Genomic DNA, 18,356 nt, shown 5'->3' with positions numbered 1-18,356 from the left:
TCACTGTTACACCTTTAGTTACCAGTATGGGGATTGACACAGAGCAGGTGTTCAAAGACTACCACTGGGTGGATGACAAAATGATATAACCCATTGGTGAGCCTAAATACTACTGTCTTTTGAAATAACTCAAAGGTACGGCTGGTAGGGAAGGCAGGTATGGCTAAACAAGAAGGTGCAAAGGATAATGAGGCCCATAGACACACAATAATAAGATAAAATTTAGATCACATTCTTCTCTTCCATTTCTCCTTTTTCCCAGTACTAACCCTTCATCCTATATTCTGATTCCAATCCTTCCAGTCTCTACCAGGACATCATCCACTTTTCTTCATAAATATTCAATCATGTGCCCTCCATTACTTTTTTCACATCAGTCTAAAAACACATTCAATTTCTATTCAGCCCAAATCTTCCATTTGATTTTGCTTCCAACTCAAGGTAGAGTCCCTTTTCTCCATCCCAACTGATGTTGTTCTAGTCTACCTTTTATCTGGATGAATTGATTTCCCTTCCTCCAGTCTTGCCCTACTTCAATCCATCTTTCACAATGATACCAGAGTGAACTATAAAACACAAATAAAAATATGACATTTCTATGCTTAAAAATCTTTAATATATTCCTATCACTCACTGAGTCCAGGTCAAGGTCCTTAATATGGCTTTGGAAACTCTGTGTAACCTGTATTTCTGAGATATTTCCTGCTGTACTCCCATCTGTCACCCATTCCACCACCTCCACCCTATGATTATATGAGGACTCAGTGGTCCCTAAGCACACAGCATGTGTTTTAACCAACATCTATATTTTCTCATGTTATTTTATCTACCTGAAATGTCCTTTCCTAATGTCCCCAAAGACAGAATTAATTGCTCTCTTTTCATGCACATGTGTCTATTTTAGCACTTCTTAAATAAAACATGTTGTCTTCTGATTGTGAGTTCTCTGGTTTGTATTAAAGATTAGTTCCTAGAACAAACAGGACAAGGATCCTCTAAAGGAATAGCTACTCATGCATTCATTCTCTTCCTCAAATGTTTGCTAAGTGATTCCTCTGTGCCAAATACCATGCTGTGTATGCAGTGGAAACACAGGGGGAGCACTCCCAAGATTCTCAATGGCAATGATTTCTACTATCCCTCATTGCCACTAATATAGTCAGGCGCAGGGTAGATGCTCCTGTGAAGGACACATGCCAAAAAAAGTCCAGTTCAAGATGAATTAGCTCTTCCATTTTCATCTTTGTGTCTACAGCATCTAACAATGAGTATGGCAAGTAGCAGTGCTTAATAAATGTTTATAAATAGAAGACAAATTAATGATACTACACAGATGGAATAAGGCAGCTAAGGCCACCAAACAGACCATTTTCTTAATAGGCACTATCCATAGAGTGTCACCACACATTGACACATTTTTTAAGATGTGATTTTTAAATAATGTTATATCCTTCCTAAGCAATTAACAAAACAATGGGAAAATAAAACCTATAAATTCCAATTCGAAATTGACAAATACTATGCCACTAATATACACTTTATGATGATTCTTTCACAGGCAGCAGATGTACTGTAGAATTAATATGGCTACTCAACTACTAAGTTATGATATGATATGGCAACTAGCAAAGACATCTTTCCAGAAATAATCCTAAATAAGAGCCTCTCTCCACTTGACCCTACCTTACTCTCTCTAGTCAACTTTAATTTTTTTTTACATTTATTTATTTGTGATAGACAGAGACAGAGCACAAGTGGGGGAGGGGCAGAGAGAGAGGGAGACACAGAATCCAAAGCAGGCTCTAGGCTCCAAGCTGTCAGCACAGAGCCCGACGCAGGGCTCGAACTCACAAACTGTGAGATCATGACCTGAGCCGAAGTCAGACGCTTAACCGACTGAGCCACCCAGAAGCCCCTAGTCAACTTTAGCTAAGAGCAAGGAAAACAATAAAATAAGTAAAATAGATCTTTATCATACTTTCAGAGCAATAAAGTTAATGATATGTTGCCACTAAAATTTCTCATTTTCTTTTATGTCACAGTTTGACCATAAATGAAACAATAGAAAAGTTACAACCTCTTCAAATGTGCCCAATCAGATAAAGAACATTTAATTAATGAGGCTGCATGAAAGATTCAAAAATTCTTCAAACCTTGTGCATAGAATCAGAGAAGGGATAATGAATATTAAATTCATTCTCATGCATTTCACAGATAAAGGATTTGAGGCCTATAAGAAGACAGACTTTCCCAAGGTTACATTAAAAATGGAAGGCAGAGCTAGACTAAAACCCAAGTTTCCTACCACCCACATTGGTTCTTTTCAGGGCTTTCTAAATTAAAAATGACCAGTCCATTGGTCTTCTAAAACTTATTGTTGATCATGAAGATGACTTGGGTCTATTTAATTCCAGTACTCCCATTCAAACTAGCCAGCATGGAAGAATGAGAATAAACTAAAATGGGAAAGTTTCTTTCATCTCTTGGAGATGAGAAATTCAGGAGATGGAATTTTTAAGAAAGACTACAGAAAATAGTGACAGAAGGCAGAAAAAAATCCTACCACACCAGACAATGATATTCCACAAATTGAGGGGAAAGGGGGAACTATCAGAGTACTGAGATGTCAAACAGAGACAAAGCAAAATTCTAAAGAAGATGCTCCACTGCACAGTTACTATTTACAGCTTCTCAAGTTTACTATATATCTGCAGGTGAAGGGAGGCTGATTCCAAGTCAATATTGGTAATCATTTTCTTATCATAAAAGGAGCCACATGTGGAAGAGGCTGCCTTGTGAAGTCAAGATTTCCCTATAAATGGGACAGAGGCTGGGCATTATAGAAGATAGTCTGTCCATTTGGTGGAAAGCAATTCATGAATATACTCCATGATTTCAGGTATCCTTTACAATCTTAAGACTATTATTTTAGAGTGGAACTTTATAAGTAAGAAATGACTTGGGTTGGGATTGGGAAGATTTCTGGTGTCTCCCAAATTATACTATATAACTAATTTTCCATGTGCTTCATTAAATGAATTCAATTCACTAAGTACTAAAGAAGTTGATGTGTATAATATTTGTTGGCTGTTAGAAACGTGAGTGAAGGTTATAGAAGTGACCATAACATGGTCCTAGTCATAAGGCCTGAGTCAACTATACAGTGGAATATAAGCAGTTGTTGTATGTACCTGATGTTATAAAAGCCAGAGTAACTTGCTGAACAGTATGGTATACATAAAAGAACATGAATTTACTATCATGAAACACAAAACATATATAATCTCATTGGCCAATATTTATTGAGTGTTTTCTCTGTGCCAGGACATGAACAAAGGTATTTTCCGGCATAATCAAGCCTCTACAGTAGGTAATATTATTATTCCTTTTTTTAAATTTCAAATTATTTTTTTAATTTAAATATGATTTACATACAATATTATATTAGTTTCAAGTATACAAATAGTAATTTGACCTTTAAGTCTAGTTATCTTTCAACACCATAAAGAGTTACTACAGGTATGGGGTGCCTGGGTGGCTCAGTCGGTTAAGTGTCTGACTTCAGCTCAGGTCACGATCTCACAGCTTGTGAATCCGAGCCCTGCATTGGGCTCTGTGCCAACAGCTCAGAGCCTGGAGCCTGCTTCAGATTCTGTGTCTCCCTCTCCCCTCTCCCTCCCCCCTCCCTCCCTCTCTCCCTCTCTCTCAAAAATGAATAAATAATAAATTTTCAAAGAGAGTTAATACAATGATTCTTCACTATATCCCCCATGCTGTACATTATAACTCCATGACTTACTAATTTTATAACTGGAAGTTTGTAGTTCTTGATCCCCTTTATCTATGTCACCCCCCCAACATCAATCTCCCCAATGGCTACCATCAAACTGTTTTCAGTATCTGGAAGTCTGTGTTTTGTTTGATTTTCTTTGTTTTGTGTTTTAGATTCCACATATAAGTGAAATCATGTGGCATTTGCCCTTCTCCATCTACTTTCTTTCACTCAGCATAATACCCTCAAGTTCCATCCATTTTGTGCAAATGGCAAGATTTCATTCTTTGTTACAGCTAAATACATACATCTTCTTTATCTATATGTCTATTGATGGCCACATAGGTTGTTACCATATTATGACTATTGTAAATAATGCTGCAATAAACATAGGGGTCATTTATCTTCTCAAAGTACTGTTTGCATTTTCCTCACATAGTTACCCAGCAGTGTAACTGTTGGGTCATGTGGTAGTTCAATTTTTAATATTTGAAGAACCTAGATACTGTTTTCCATAGAGACTGCGCCATCATTCCCACCAACAGTGCACAAGGGTCCCCTTTTTTCTTGATAATAGCACCAAATAACTCTTCCAAATTAAATCCTCTTTGAAATATTGGCAGAATTTACCAGTAAATCTGTCTAAACTTCTGTTTGTTGGAAGGTTTTGATTATTAATTCAATCTCCATAAGTAATCATTCTACTCAGATTTTCTTTTATTCCTGATTCAGTTTCAGAAATTTTTGTTTTTATGAATTTATCCATTCCTTCTAGATTATCCAGTTTGTTGGCATATTATTGTTCACAGTAGCCTCTTACAATCCTCTGTATTTCTGTGGTACTGGTTGTAACTTCTCTTTAATTTCTGATTTTATTTGAGTCCTTTCCTTTTTTTCTCTTGGTGATCTTTTTAGTCACTATTTCATTGACTTCCACTCTGATCTTCATTATTACTTCCTTCTACTAACTTGGAGCTTCATGTTTTTCTAGTTCCATTAGGTGTATGGTTAGATTGTTTGAAATTTTTCTTTTTTTGAGATAAGCCTGTATTGCAATGAACATCCCTCTTAGAACCACTTTTTCTGTATCATACAGATTTTCCTGTCACCACAGATATTCCTATGTCATATTTCTGTTTTCATTTATCTCTGTGTAATCTTTTTGTGTCTCCTTGATTTCTTCTATGATGCAATAGTTGTTCTGTAACATGCTGTTTCATTTCCATGTGTTTGTAGTTTTTCCAGTTTTCTTCTTGTAATTGATTTCTAGTTTTGTAGTGGGAAAAGATGCTTGATATAATTTGAATCTTCTTGAATTTTTTGAGACTTATCTTGTGCTCTACTATTTGATTTATTTTGGCAAATATTCCATATATACTTGAAAAGTATGTGTATCTGTTGCTTTTGGATGAAATGTTCTGTATATATCTATTAAGTCCATCTGGTTTAATAGGTCATTTAAGGGCAATGTTTCCTTATTGATTTTCTGTCTGTATGATCCATTATTGATATAAGTGGGCTGCTAAAATCCCCTACTATAATAGTATTGCTTTTAATTTCTCACTTTAGGCCAGTTAATATTTGTTTTATGTATTTTGGTGCCTCTATGTTGGGTGCATATATATTTCTAAATGTAATATCTTCTTGCTCTATTGACCCTTGTATCATTATGTCTTGCCCCACTTTGTCTTTTATTAAAGTCATTATTTTTAAGTCTATATTATCTGACATAAATAAAGCTACACCAGCTTTCTTTTTGTTTGCATTTGCATGGAATATATTTTTCCATTCCTTCCATTCCAGTCTGTGTGCTCTTAATTCTGAAGTGAGTCTCTTGTAATCAGTATAGAAATGAGTCTTGTTTTTTTTCTTTTTGTTTATTTTAATCTATTCAGACATTCTATATCTTTTAATTGGAGGATTTAGTACATTTACATTTAAAGTAACTATTGATAGGTACATTTGGCCATTTTATGCAGTTCTTCTGTTTCTTCTCTTTCTTACCTTATGATATGACAGATTCCTTTAGTGTTATGTTTAGATTCATTTTTTTTGTATATTTACTATAGGTTTCTGCTTTGTGGTTACCATGAGGTTCACATATATCATTATATATATGAAACAGACTCTTTTAGTTTAATAGTAACTTAAATTTGAACACCTTCCAAAACTCCTCCCCACAATGTTTTCCTTTCAATGTTACATTTTACTTCCTCTTATTGTATGTATATCTTAACTAATTATTGCAGTTTTAGTTAATTTTACTACTTTTGTCTTTTAACCTTCATACTACTCTTATAAGTGATTTTACCACTCCCTTTACTATATCGTTACCTTTTCCACTGAGATTTTTAACTTTCCATGTTTTCTTGTGGTTTATTAGTGCCATTAGTTTTCAATTTAATAAAATTTCTTTGACATTTCTCATATCAATTCTTGTAAGGCCAGTTTAGTACTGATCAAACCTTTTTGTTTTTCTTATGGAAAATTCTTTCTCTCTCCAATTCTGAATGATGACCTTTCTGGGTAGAGTATTCTTCATTGGAATCTTTTCATTTCAGCACTTTGAATATGTACACTCCCTTCTGGCTTGCAAAGTTTCTCCTGAAAAAATCTGCTAAAAGCTTTATAGGGTTTAATTTGTACATAGCAAGTGGATTTTCTCTTGCTCCTTTTAAGATTCTCTGTCTTTAACTTTTGACGTTTTAATTATAATTCTGGTGTGGATCTCTCTGGATTCATTTTATTTTGAACTCTATGGGCTTCCTGAACCTGGATGTCTGTTTTTTTTCCTCAGGTTAGTAAGTATTCAGCCATTATTTCTTCAAATAAATCTTCTGCCCCTTTCTCTCTTCTACTTCTGAGACTTGTATAAGGCAAATTTTATACTGCTTGATGGTGTTCCATGACTCTCTTCAGTTTCCACCCTCTTCCCCCTCTTCCCCTTCTTCTTCTTCCTTTTCTTCCCTTTTTCCTACTTCTTCTTGGCTATACTGTCTAGGTGAGTTCCAATGGTTTATCTTTCACCTTGATGATCTGTTCTTCTGTTTCATCCAGTCTTCTATTGGACTGCACTAGTATATATTTCAGTAAAATTATTGTATTCTTCAGCTCTGTGATTTCTGTTTGGTACTTTCTTAGATTTTCTATCTTCTTATTGAAGTTCGCATTGTGTTCTTCTATTTTTTTCTTTCCTGAGTTCACTGTGAATCTTTATAACCATAACTATAAATTATTTATCAGATAGATTACACTTCCCTGTATCAGTAAGAACTTCTTCTGAGGCTTTCTCTTATCTCTCATTTAAAATACATTTCACTATTTCCTCATTTTCCTTGATTCTCTGTGTTTGTTTCTATGTATTAGACAAAACAACTACATCTTTCAGTTATGAAGGTACATCTTGTGTAGGTGATAAAGCTTCATGTTCACTTTTGTTCTTGGTTGTGTCTCAAACCTTTGTGATTTTCCAAACATATGATTTATTCTTCATATGTATTCATTGTTTAGGGTGTGCCAGGACCTATAGGTATTCCAAGGGGAGGAATCTCATTTAGCACCTAGTTTTGGGCTGATTGGAGGTCAGATCTTCAGGCAGAGGATTTTAAATTATGCAAATAATATACAGTCCATCGGAGTTGCAATGTATATCCTGCTAGACTCCATATTTGGAGATTTGGAGCAGTTTCCTGGGCAACAGTTGGAAAAAATCAGGACTCCATACAAGTATATAAGCTCCTTTCTAGGAGGTCTTGTTGAATTGTGATAAGGCCAAGGGTTTGTTCAAGAATGTTGCCTCCCTGCTTACATTCATTGAGAGTACCCCTTTAGCCTTTAGATGTATGGAAGACTTAAAGTTTGTCCCTCAGGCTGAATCTCCAGGCTAAGTAAATAAGCCTTTTTTCAAAAGAAGAGCTGGGGTTGTGCTTCTGTATATTGTCTGTGCAATGGCCCGGTGAGTGGTGCACTGCCAAAAATTGTATTTCCAACTGCTGCATGGAGCTCAGAAACATGAACCACCTTGCCCACTAGGGCCAGGTGATTAAGGGGCATTCCCTGTGTGGATTCTGTATGCTCTACATTGGTTGTGTGGCTAAACAGCTTGAAAATAGAGAAGGCCCTGCATACTAACTGACTTCAGAAGGGCAGAGGGAAAATGTCTTGATGTGTACCCATGGGCTTTAGGAAAGCAGCAGACAACTGCCTTCTCTGTGACCATCCACCAGCTTTAGGCTGGGACCAGGAGAATGCTGTGACGTCTTGCACTTGCCAGCCCCAATGTACACTCCTTACAACTTCTCACAGTCTCCAACATCAATAAGGCAGCAGGACAGTGCAGCCACCAGTTGCCCATGCCTGTCTCAGCTCAGCAGAGTGAAGGTATCATGCCCAAGCATACCTACATATGCTAGCAGAGTAGATGGAGAGCCCACAAATTATGTTCACAAGGGCTTCCATCTCTGGAGACTGCCCCAACTGTCACCTAGCCCTCCAGCAGATGCCCCTACACCAGCCAATGGATGGATCTCCCTCATATACAGTCCAGGATATACATATATAGACTACAAAGGACCAGAGATATCACATCAAACATGAAATATACAGATAACAAAATGGCACTAAATTCATATCTTTAAATAATCACTCTGAATGTAAATGGATTAAATACCCAATAAAAAGACATAGGTTATCAGATGGATTAAAAAAAACAATATCCATCTATATGCTGCCTACAAGAGACTCATTTTAGACCTGAGGATACCTGCACATTGAAAGTGGGGGATAGAGAACCATCCATCATGCTAACAGATATCAACCCGGAGTAGCCATACTTCTCAGACAAATTAGATTTTAAAATAAAGACTGTAACAAGAGATGAAGAAGGGCATTATATCATAACTAAGGAGTCTATCCATCAAGTAGAGCTAACAATTATAAACACTTATACTCTCAATTGGGAGCTCCCAAATATATTAAAAAATTAATTACAAACTTAAGCACACTTATTAATAAAATACTGTAATTGTAGGAAATGTTAATACTCCACTTACAACAATAGACAGATCATCCAGGCAGAAAATAAATAAGGAAACGATGGCTGTGAATGACACATTGAACTAGATGGACTTAATATATTCAGAACTTATCATCCTAAAGCAGCAGAATACACATTCTCCTCGAGTGCACATAGAACTTTGTCCACAATAGATCACATACTGGGTCACAAAACAGCCCTTAAAAAGTACAAAAAGATTGATCATACCATGCACATTTTCAGATCACAATGCTATGAAACTTGAACTCAATCACAAGAAAAAATTTAGAAAGTCCCCAAATACATGGAAGTTAAAAAACATCTTAAGATAGAATGAATGGGTTAACCATGTAATTAAATAAAAAACTAAAAAATACATGAAGCAAATGAAAATGAAAACACAAAACTCCAAACCCTTTGGGATATAGCAAAGGCAGTCATAAGAGGAAAATATATTGCAATTCATGCCTACCTCAAGAAGCAAGAAAGGTCCCAAATACACAACCTAACCTTACACCTAAAGGAGCTGGGAAAGCAGCATGAAATAAAGCCCAAAGACAGCAGAAGAAGATAAATAATAAAGATTAGAGGAGAAATAAACAATATAGATTTGAAAAAAAAAAAAAAAGACAGTAGAACAGATCAATAAACTAAGAGCTGGTTTTTTGAAAGAAATAAGAAAATTGATAATATCCTAGCCAGACTTCTAAAAAGAAGACAGAAGCCCCCACTAGGTAAAATCACAAATGAAAGAAGAGAGATCACAATCAACATCACAGAAATATAAACAATTATAAGAGAACATTATGAAAAATTATGTGCTAACAAACTAGACAATCTGGCATAAACAAATTCCTAGACACTCACTAACTACCAAAACTGAAATGGAAAGAAATAGAAAATTTGAACAGACCCATAACCAGCGAAGAAATTGAGTCTGTTATCAAAACTCTCCCAACAAATAAGAGTCTTTGGACAGATGGCTTCCCACGAGAATTATACCATTTATTTTTTTTTAAATTTAAATCCAAGTTAATTAAAACATAGTATAATAATGATTTCAGGAATAAAATTTAGTGACTAATCACTTATATATAACACCCAGTGCTCATCCCAACAAGTGTCCTCCTATTATAATGCCCCTTGACCATTTAGCCCATTCCCCCACCAACATCCCTCCAGCAACCCTCAGATTGATCTCTGTATTTAAGAGTCTCTTATGGTTTGTCTCCCTCTTTGTTTTTATATTTTTGCTACCCTTCCCTTATGTTCATCTGTTTTGTATCATAAATTCCACATATGATGGAAATCATACATTTGTGTTTCTATGACTGACTTACCTCACTTAGCATAATACACTCTATTGATGTTGTTGCAAAAGGCAAGATTTCATTCTTTTTGATCACCAAGTAATATTCCATTCCATATATGTGTGTGTATATATATATATATATATATATATATATATATATATACACACACACACATACATATACCACATCTTCTTTATCCATTCATCAGTCAATGGACACTTGGGCTCTCTATATACTTAGGCTATTGTCAATACTGCTGCCATAAAAACTGGGGTGCATGTGACCCTTCAAATCAGCACTCCTATATCATTGGAAAAATACCTAGTATAGCAATTGCTGGGTCGTAGGGTAGTTCTATTTTTAATTTTTTGAGGGACACCCATACTGTTTTCCAGAGTGGCTACCCCAGGTTGCATTCCTAACAACAGTGCAAGAGAGTTCCTCCTCCACATCCTCACCAACATCTGTTGTTGTCTGAGTTGTTAATTTTAGGCACTTTTACCAGTGTCAGGTGGTATCTCAGTGTGGTTTTGATTTGCATTTCCCTGATGATGAATAATCATGGGGATTTTTTCATGTGTCTGTTAGCCATCTGGATGTCTTCTTTGGAAAAGTATCTATTGATGTCTTCTGCCCATTTCTTCACTGGATTATTTGTTTTTCAGGTGTTGAGTTTTGTAAGTTCTTCACAGATTTTTGATACTGACCCCTTTATCTGATATGTCATTTGCAAATATCCTCTCCCATTCCATCAGTTGCCTTGTAGTTTTGTTGGTTGTTTCCTTCACTGTGCAGAAGTCTTTTGTCTTGATGAGGTCTCAATAGTTCATTTTTGCTTTTGTTTCCCTTGCTTCCAGAGACAGGTCAAGTAAGAAGTTGCTGTGGCTAAGGTCAAAGAGGTTGCTGTCTGTTTTCTCCTCTAGGATTTTGATGGTTTCCTGTCTTACATTTAGGTCTTTCATCCATTTTGAATTTATTTTTGTGTATGGTATAAGAAAGTGATCTAGTCTCATTCTTCTGCATGTTGCTGTCCAGTTATCCCTGCACCATTTGCTAAAGAGGCTGTCTTTTTTACATTAGATACTCTTTCCTACTTTGTTGAATATTAGTTGGTCATATATTTGTGGGTCCTTTTCTGGGTTTTCTATTCTACTCCATTGATCTGTGTGTCTGTTTTTGTGCCAATACCATACTACCTTGATGATCACAGCTTTGTAATGCAGACTAACGTCAGGAATTGTGATGCCTCCAGCTTTGGTTTTCTTTTTCACCTTTACATTGGCTATTCGGGGTCTTTTATGGTTCCATACAAACTTTAGGACTGCTTGTTCTAGTTCTGAGACGTATGCTGGTGCTATTTTGATAGGTATTGCACTGAATGTGTAGAGTGCTTTTAGTACCATTGACATCTTAACAATATTTGTTCTTCCGAACCATAAGCATAGAAGAAACAATGATTCTTTGATATCTCTTTCTGTTGCTTCATTATTGAGGTATAGAAATGCAACCGATTTCTGTACATTGATATTATATCCTGACCCTTGCTGATTCCTGTATCAGCTCTAGCAGTTTTTTGGTGGAGTCTTTCAGGTTTTCCATGTAGAGAATCATGTCATCTGCAAAGAATGAAAGTTTGAGTTCTTCTTTGCCTATTTGATGCCTTTATTTCATTTTGTTGTCTGATTGCTGAACTAGGACTTCCAAGACTATGTTGAACAACAGTGGTGAGAACGGACGTCCCTGTTGTGGTCCTTATATCAGGGGAAAACTCAGTTTTTCCCCATTGAGGAATGATATTAGCTATGGGTATTTCATATATGTTTTTTATGATGGTAAGTTAGGTTCCTTCTATTCCGACTTTCTTGAGGGTTGTTATCAAGAAACAATCAGCAAAACTACAAGGCAACTGATGGAATGGGAGAGGATATTTGCAAATGACATATCAGATAAAGGGGTCAGTATCAAAAATCTATGAAGAACTTACAAAACTCAACACCTGAAAAACAAATAATCCTGTGAAGAAATGGGCAGAAGACATCAATAGATACTTTTCTAAAGAAGACATCCAGATGGCTAACAGACACATGAAAAAATGCCAAACATTACTCACCATCAGGGAAACAGCGAAGGAAACAATCAACAAAACTAAAAGGCAATGGTTGGAATGGCAGAAGGTATTTGCAAATGACATATCAGATAAAGGGTTAGTATCTAAAATCTGTAAAGAACTTACCAAACTCAACACTCAAAAAAACAAATAATCCAGTGAAGAAATGGGCAGAAGACATCAAAATTACTTTTCCAAAGAAGACATCCAGATGGCTAACAGTAATGTGAACAGATGCTCAACATCACTCATTATCAGGGAAATACAAATCAAAACCACAATGAGTACCACCTGACACCTGTCATAATGGCTAAAATTAACAACTCACAAAACAAATGTTAGCAAGGATGTGGAGAAAGGGTACCCCTCTTGCACTGTTGGTGGGAATGCAAATTGGTGTAGCCATTGGAAAACAGTGTGGAGGTTCCTAAAAACATTAAAGTATAGAACTACTATACAACCCAGCAATTGCACTTCTAGGACTTTATCAAAAGGATACAAAAATGCTGATTTAAAGTGGCACATGCACCCCAATGTTTACAGTGGAGCTATGAACAATAGCCAAATTTTGGAAAGAGCCCAAATGTTTCTCAGCTGATGAATGGATTAAGAAGATGTGGTATATATACACAATGGAATACTACTCGGCGATGAAAAAGAATGAAATCTTGCCTTCTGCAACAATGTGGATAGAACTAGAGGATATTATGCTAAGTGAAATAAGTTAGAGAAACACAGATATTATATGATTTCACTCATATGTGGAATTTGAGAAATTGAGCAGATTAACATGGGGGAAAGGGAGGAAAAATAAGAGAAAAACAGAGAGGGAGGCAAAACATAGGAGTCTTAAATATAGACAACAACCTGAGTGTTGTTTTAAGGGGTGGGTTACATGGGTGACAGGTATTAAGGAGGGCACTTTTTGGGATTAGCACTGGATGTCATTTGTAAGAGATGAATCACTAAGTTCTACTCCTCAAGTCAAGAGTACACTGTATGTTAACTAACTTGAATTTAAAAAAAAGGAATAGTTAATGAAGAAAAAAAAAATAAATCCTAGTAAAGAATTAATGGGTCAACCATTAAAGAAGAGATACAAAAAATAAATGGATGCAAATGAAAATGAAAACACAACAGTCCAAACTCTTTGGGATGCAGCAAAGGCAGTCCTAAGAGGGAAATATATTGCAATTCAGGCCTATCTCAAGAAGCAAGAAAGGTCCCAAATATAAAACCTAACCTTACACCTAAAGGAGCTAGAAAAGGAAAGGCAAATAAAACCTAAAGCCAGCAGAAGAAGGGAAATAATAAGGATTATAACAGAAATAAATGATATAGAAACAAAAAAAATATGGTAGAACACAACAAGGAAACTAAGACCTGGTTCTTTAAAGAATTAACAAAATTGATAAACCCTTAGCCAGACTTATCTAAAAGAAAAGAGAAAGGACCCAAACAAACGAAATCACAAATGAAAGAGAAGAGATCACAACCAACACCACAGAAATACAAATGATTATAAGAGAATACTATGAAAAATTATATGCCAACAGAATGAGCAATCTGTAAGAAATGGACAAATTCCTAAAAACTCACAAACCACCAAAACTGAAACAGGAATACATAGAAAATTTGAACAGACCATAACCAACAAAGAAACAGAATCAGTAATCAAAAATTTCCTAACATCAGGCCTAAAAAGAATTTTATCAGACCCTCACCAACTTTTCTCCCTTTACACCTGAATTTGATTAAAATTTTAGATAATTGGTCATTGTATACCTGATCAGCTGCTAGGCTCTTGGGCCATCCATTTAGAGAGGTTCAAGAGGTGTTTTGGGAGCCTCTGTTTAATGAAGTACATTTTATTTTGATTTATCACAACTACTCCAAGTCTTGTCTAGAAATTTTAAGCCATTATAGTTAGTTTTTGCATTCTAAATGATTTCTAGCATTTATTTTTAACATTTTCATGCCAATATCCTGTTGCAAATCCTTGAATAAGCCATTTCCCTATCTGGGCCACAATGGCTTCACCCACTGTAAGCCCATGCTACATATATGGCATAAAGAAACATTAACTCTGGATAATTTTTCTTCCAATGTTCCCAAAATAACCTGCCTAATTTTGGCAAAAATTTCATTTTTGTTTTATCAAAAATAACTAACTTTGGGGTGCCCGGGTGGCTCAGTCAGCTAAGCATCTGGCTTTATTTTGGTTTAGTCGTGATCTCATAGTCCGTGAATTTGAGCCCTGCATTGGGCTCTACACTGGCAGCATGGAGCCTGCTTGAGATTCTATCTCTCTGCCCCTCCCCTGCTTGCTCTCTCTCTCTCTCTCAAAAAAAACAAAAAACAAAAACAAAAACAAAAAACAAAACACAAAAAAACCCACAAAAGACTAACTTCAATCTTTTATTGTTGCAGTTTCAAAAAATAGGGCACCATAGGGGCGCCTGGGTGACTCAGGTCATGATCTCATGGTTTGTGGGTTTGAGCTGCCTGTCAGGCTATGTGCTGACTGCTCAGAGCCTGGAGCCTGTTTGGGATTCCGTGTCTCCCTCTCTCTAACTACCCCCACCCCCTACCCCCGCTCACACCCTGTATCTCTCAAAAATAAATAAAACATTTTAAAAAATTCAAAAAAATTCGGGCATCATAAACAACAACCTTTAGAGGCTAGAGCAGTTCCAGGAGGTCCTTACACAACAGCCAGCATTACTATTACTTTCAGTCTATGCTCTATTTTGTACTCTCCAAAAACAGGATTCATGTCTATAACATCTCAATAATCCACCACATGTCAGTCATAGTCTGATACCTGCTTATGCCAATGAAGGAAGTGCAGTATGGAGGAAAAATAATGAATTTGGAGTACAATTTTCAGAACTTACACCAAGACAAGTTAACTAACCTCTCTAAGACTCAGGGTTAAAATGATTAATAATAATACATTCTTGCAGGAACACTGTAAGGAGCAAATTAGATGACTGGTATGGACCTGTAAACTCTAAAGTACTATACAAAATGTTAACTGTGATAAGCGTGATGGAGTGGTTATTTTTAAGTTTACAAAGGTAGAGAGGAAATGATTCTTGGGGGAGGGGATGAAAAAAATCTGGGTCCTATCCCTAGCTCTGCAGCTTATTTATTAGCTGTGTTATTTTGTACTAGTCACTTTCCCTTTCTGAATCTAAGCTTCCTTGTCTATATAATCAGGCAGTTGGACTAGCTGAATGCTACAGCTATTTCCAGCTCTATCACTGAATGACCAATAGCTCCTTGAAGGCACATACTTTTTTTATCTTTGTACCTTCACTGCCTAGCACATAACACGTAACAGATGTTAAAACAGCATGTAATGAGTGCCTAGTTCATAGCATGTAATAAGTGTTAACACTGTTGATTTCAACTAAATGCATCTATAAAGCAGAAAGAATAAGGAAAAGGGACAGTTTCAACATATGCTAAATAGATAGAATCAATAACATTTGGTGACAGATTGGTAAGAGAATGAGTGGGGAACCAGATTAATGAATTTCAAATGATCAGATTCAGGTGATCAGATTCTAGCAAGAGGAACTATCAGTGACAAAATAATTGTCAGCATATCCTTAGAAAGTTTTGGTTTAAAGAATCTGGGTTATTTAATATGAGGAAGAGAATACTCAGAATCAGCCACCACAAGCTCTTCTTCATTCAATAAATAGATTAAAGCTTGGATCAAAGCATTAATGAATATTTCATGTCACTTTTGAATATTCCAATTTCTGTGATATTACAGAGTTAGAAATGTAAGAGTTAATTAGCTTTGGCTATACTGGTTCTGAGAGATGAGTACAGAATGTGACTGAGATCTGGGAAGGGCCTCCTAATGTAAAAATTATAATCTCTGAACTAAAAGATGTGATACATGGTCTGCTGGACATTTTGGGGATGTTTTTCATGTCAAGGATATGTGTGACATCTTCTATAGATATGAAGATTCCCAAGACAATTTGGAGGTTTATGGTAACAAGGTAATTTTAAATTGGGCTATTGTAAGAAATCCAGGAAAAAAAACTGACTGGAGTATAGAGAGATCATCTATTTCAATCCTGCCATTTGACTGATAAGAAAATTGGGAAAGTTGTCCAAGATCACACATTGGATTAATGGCAAAGCTGCTATTAGGGGAATTAAAAAGAAACGAAAGTAATATTCTTTGAGCATCTACTATGTGTCATGTTGTGTTAGGCAGCTTTATATGTGTTATCTCAATTAATGCCATATACACAGGGGACAGGCTTAGTAGCTTCATTTTACAGATGGAGAAATGGATGTAGAGAGTTCAAGTAAATTGTCCAAGGTTATACTGATAGTAAATTTAGAGTCAGGACTGATTTCAAATTGGCCCATAGGGTCAAATCCTTGATCCATGTTTAACACTATGCTATCTCTCTATTACTCACTAAGGAGAATATTCTATCATGGTTTGCCAGGGACAGTCCTAATTATGCATATTTTCCTGGTAATTTTCAATAGTACCACCTTACACAAAAATTTCAGGTTTGGAGATAAATTATATGACCAACTTACTTTTTACTATGAATTGAAAAATGTAAAGCATTGTTCACTTTCTTTCAAAAAAAATTTGTGACTCAAAAGTTGGGTGCCCTTAAGTTTCCTTTATTACTAGTGGATCTTCAGAGAAAACTGGCTTTGTTTTAAAATAAAGAAAAAAATGTTCTTCTCATTGCTACTTTTGAGGTTTTTCTCTCATCCATAGGTCAAATATTATTAATAAAGAAAGAAAATGCAAGAAAAAGAGATGGGGAATACTTAAGCTAGGAAAGGTGTCTATCTAATAGTTAGACAATTAGCAAGTCACAAGCAGGGAGAGGGCCACATATCCATTTAAAGACAAATGGCACAGAAGACTCTGAAAAGATTATATTGGATATGGATCAGATCCTTGTTTCAATTAAGCATATTAAGAGTATAAATAAAAACATGAATAGACACTTCTCTAAAGAAGACATCCGGATGGCCAACAGGCACAGGCTCAATGTCGCTCCTCATCAGGGAAATACAAATCAAAACCACACTCAGATATCACCTCACGCCAGTCAGAGTGGCCAAAATGAACAAATCAGGAGACTATAGATGCTGGAGAGGATGTGGAGAAACGGGAACCCTCTTGCACTGCTGGTGGGAATGCAAATTGATTCAGCCACTCTGGAAAACAGTGTGGAGGTTCCTCAAAAAATTAAAAATAGACCTACCCTATGACCCAGCAATAGCACTGCTAGGAATTTACCCAAGGGATACAGGAGTACTGATGCATAGGGGCACTTGTACCCCAATGTTTATAGCAGCACTCTCAACAATAGCCAAATTATGGAAAGAGCCTAAATGTCCATCAACTGATGAATGGATAAAGAAATTGTGGTTTATATATACAATGGAGTACTACGTGGCAATGAGAAAGAATGAAATATGGCCCTTTGTAGCAACGTGGATGGAATTGGAAAGTGTTATGCTAAGTGAAATAAGCCATACAGAGAAAGACAGATACCATATGGTTTCACTCTTATGTGGATCCTGAGAAACTTAACAGAAACCCATGGGGGAGGGGAAGGAAAAAAAAAAGAAGTTAGAGTAGGAGAGAGCCAAAGCATAAGACACTCTTAAAAACTGAGAACAAACTGAGGGTTGATGGGGGGTGGCAGGGTGGGTGATGGGTATTGAGGAGGGCACCTTTTGGGATGAGCACTGGGTGTTGCATGGAAACCAATTTGACAATAAATTTCATATATTGAAAAAAAAGAGTATAAATAATTAACATCCATTAGCAGTCTACACTTAACAAGTAGCTTCATTCACTTAGGTGTTTATTCATTTTTCACTCATTCATCCAATTAAACACTCAGTGAGTCCTATTCTGTGCTGAACTTCAGCTAAATACTATAACTTCTTGAAGACAGAGGTAATGTGGGTCTGCTTGCTAAACTCACAACATTTGGCACAGTTGTTGACATATAATAGGTGGTCAGTTAAACATAATGAGGATGAATATGCATGAATACTAAGATTACTAAGAGGCTGTCCAAAAACTCCCTGTGTAGTAGAAGAGAAAGACAAATT

At 36.1% G+C, this 18,356-nt stretch overlaps 1 protein-coding gene across 9 annotated transcripts in view; it reads right to left on the bottom strand.

The window, feature by feature from the left end:
* Positions 1 to 18,356, bottom strand: part of LOC109266906 (BEN domain-containing protein 5) — a 1,451,617-nt gene that overhangs the window by 901,096 nt on the left and 532,165 nt on the right. The window lies entirely within an intron of this gene.

Source organism: Panthera pardus, unplaced genomic scaffold, assembly GCF_024362965.1.
Source record: "Panthera pardus isolate Hobbes unplaced genomic scaffold, ASM2436296v1 HiC_scaffold_11, whole genome shotgun sequence".
Lineage (NCBI taxonomy): Eukaryota > Metazoa > Chordata > Mammalia > Carnivora > Felidae > Panthera > Panthera pardus.
Note: the sequence above shows the minus strand (reverse complement) of the source record. Positions and strands in the feature narration are given on the sequence as shown.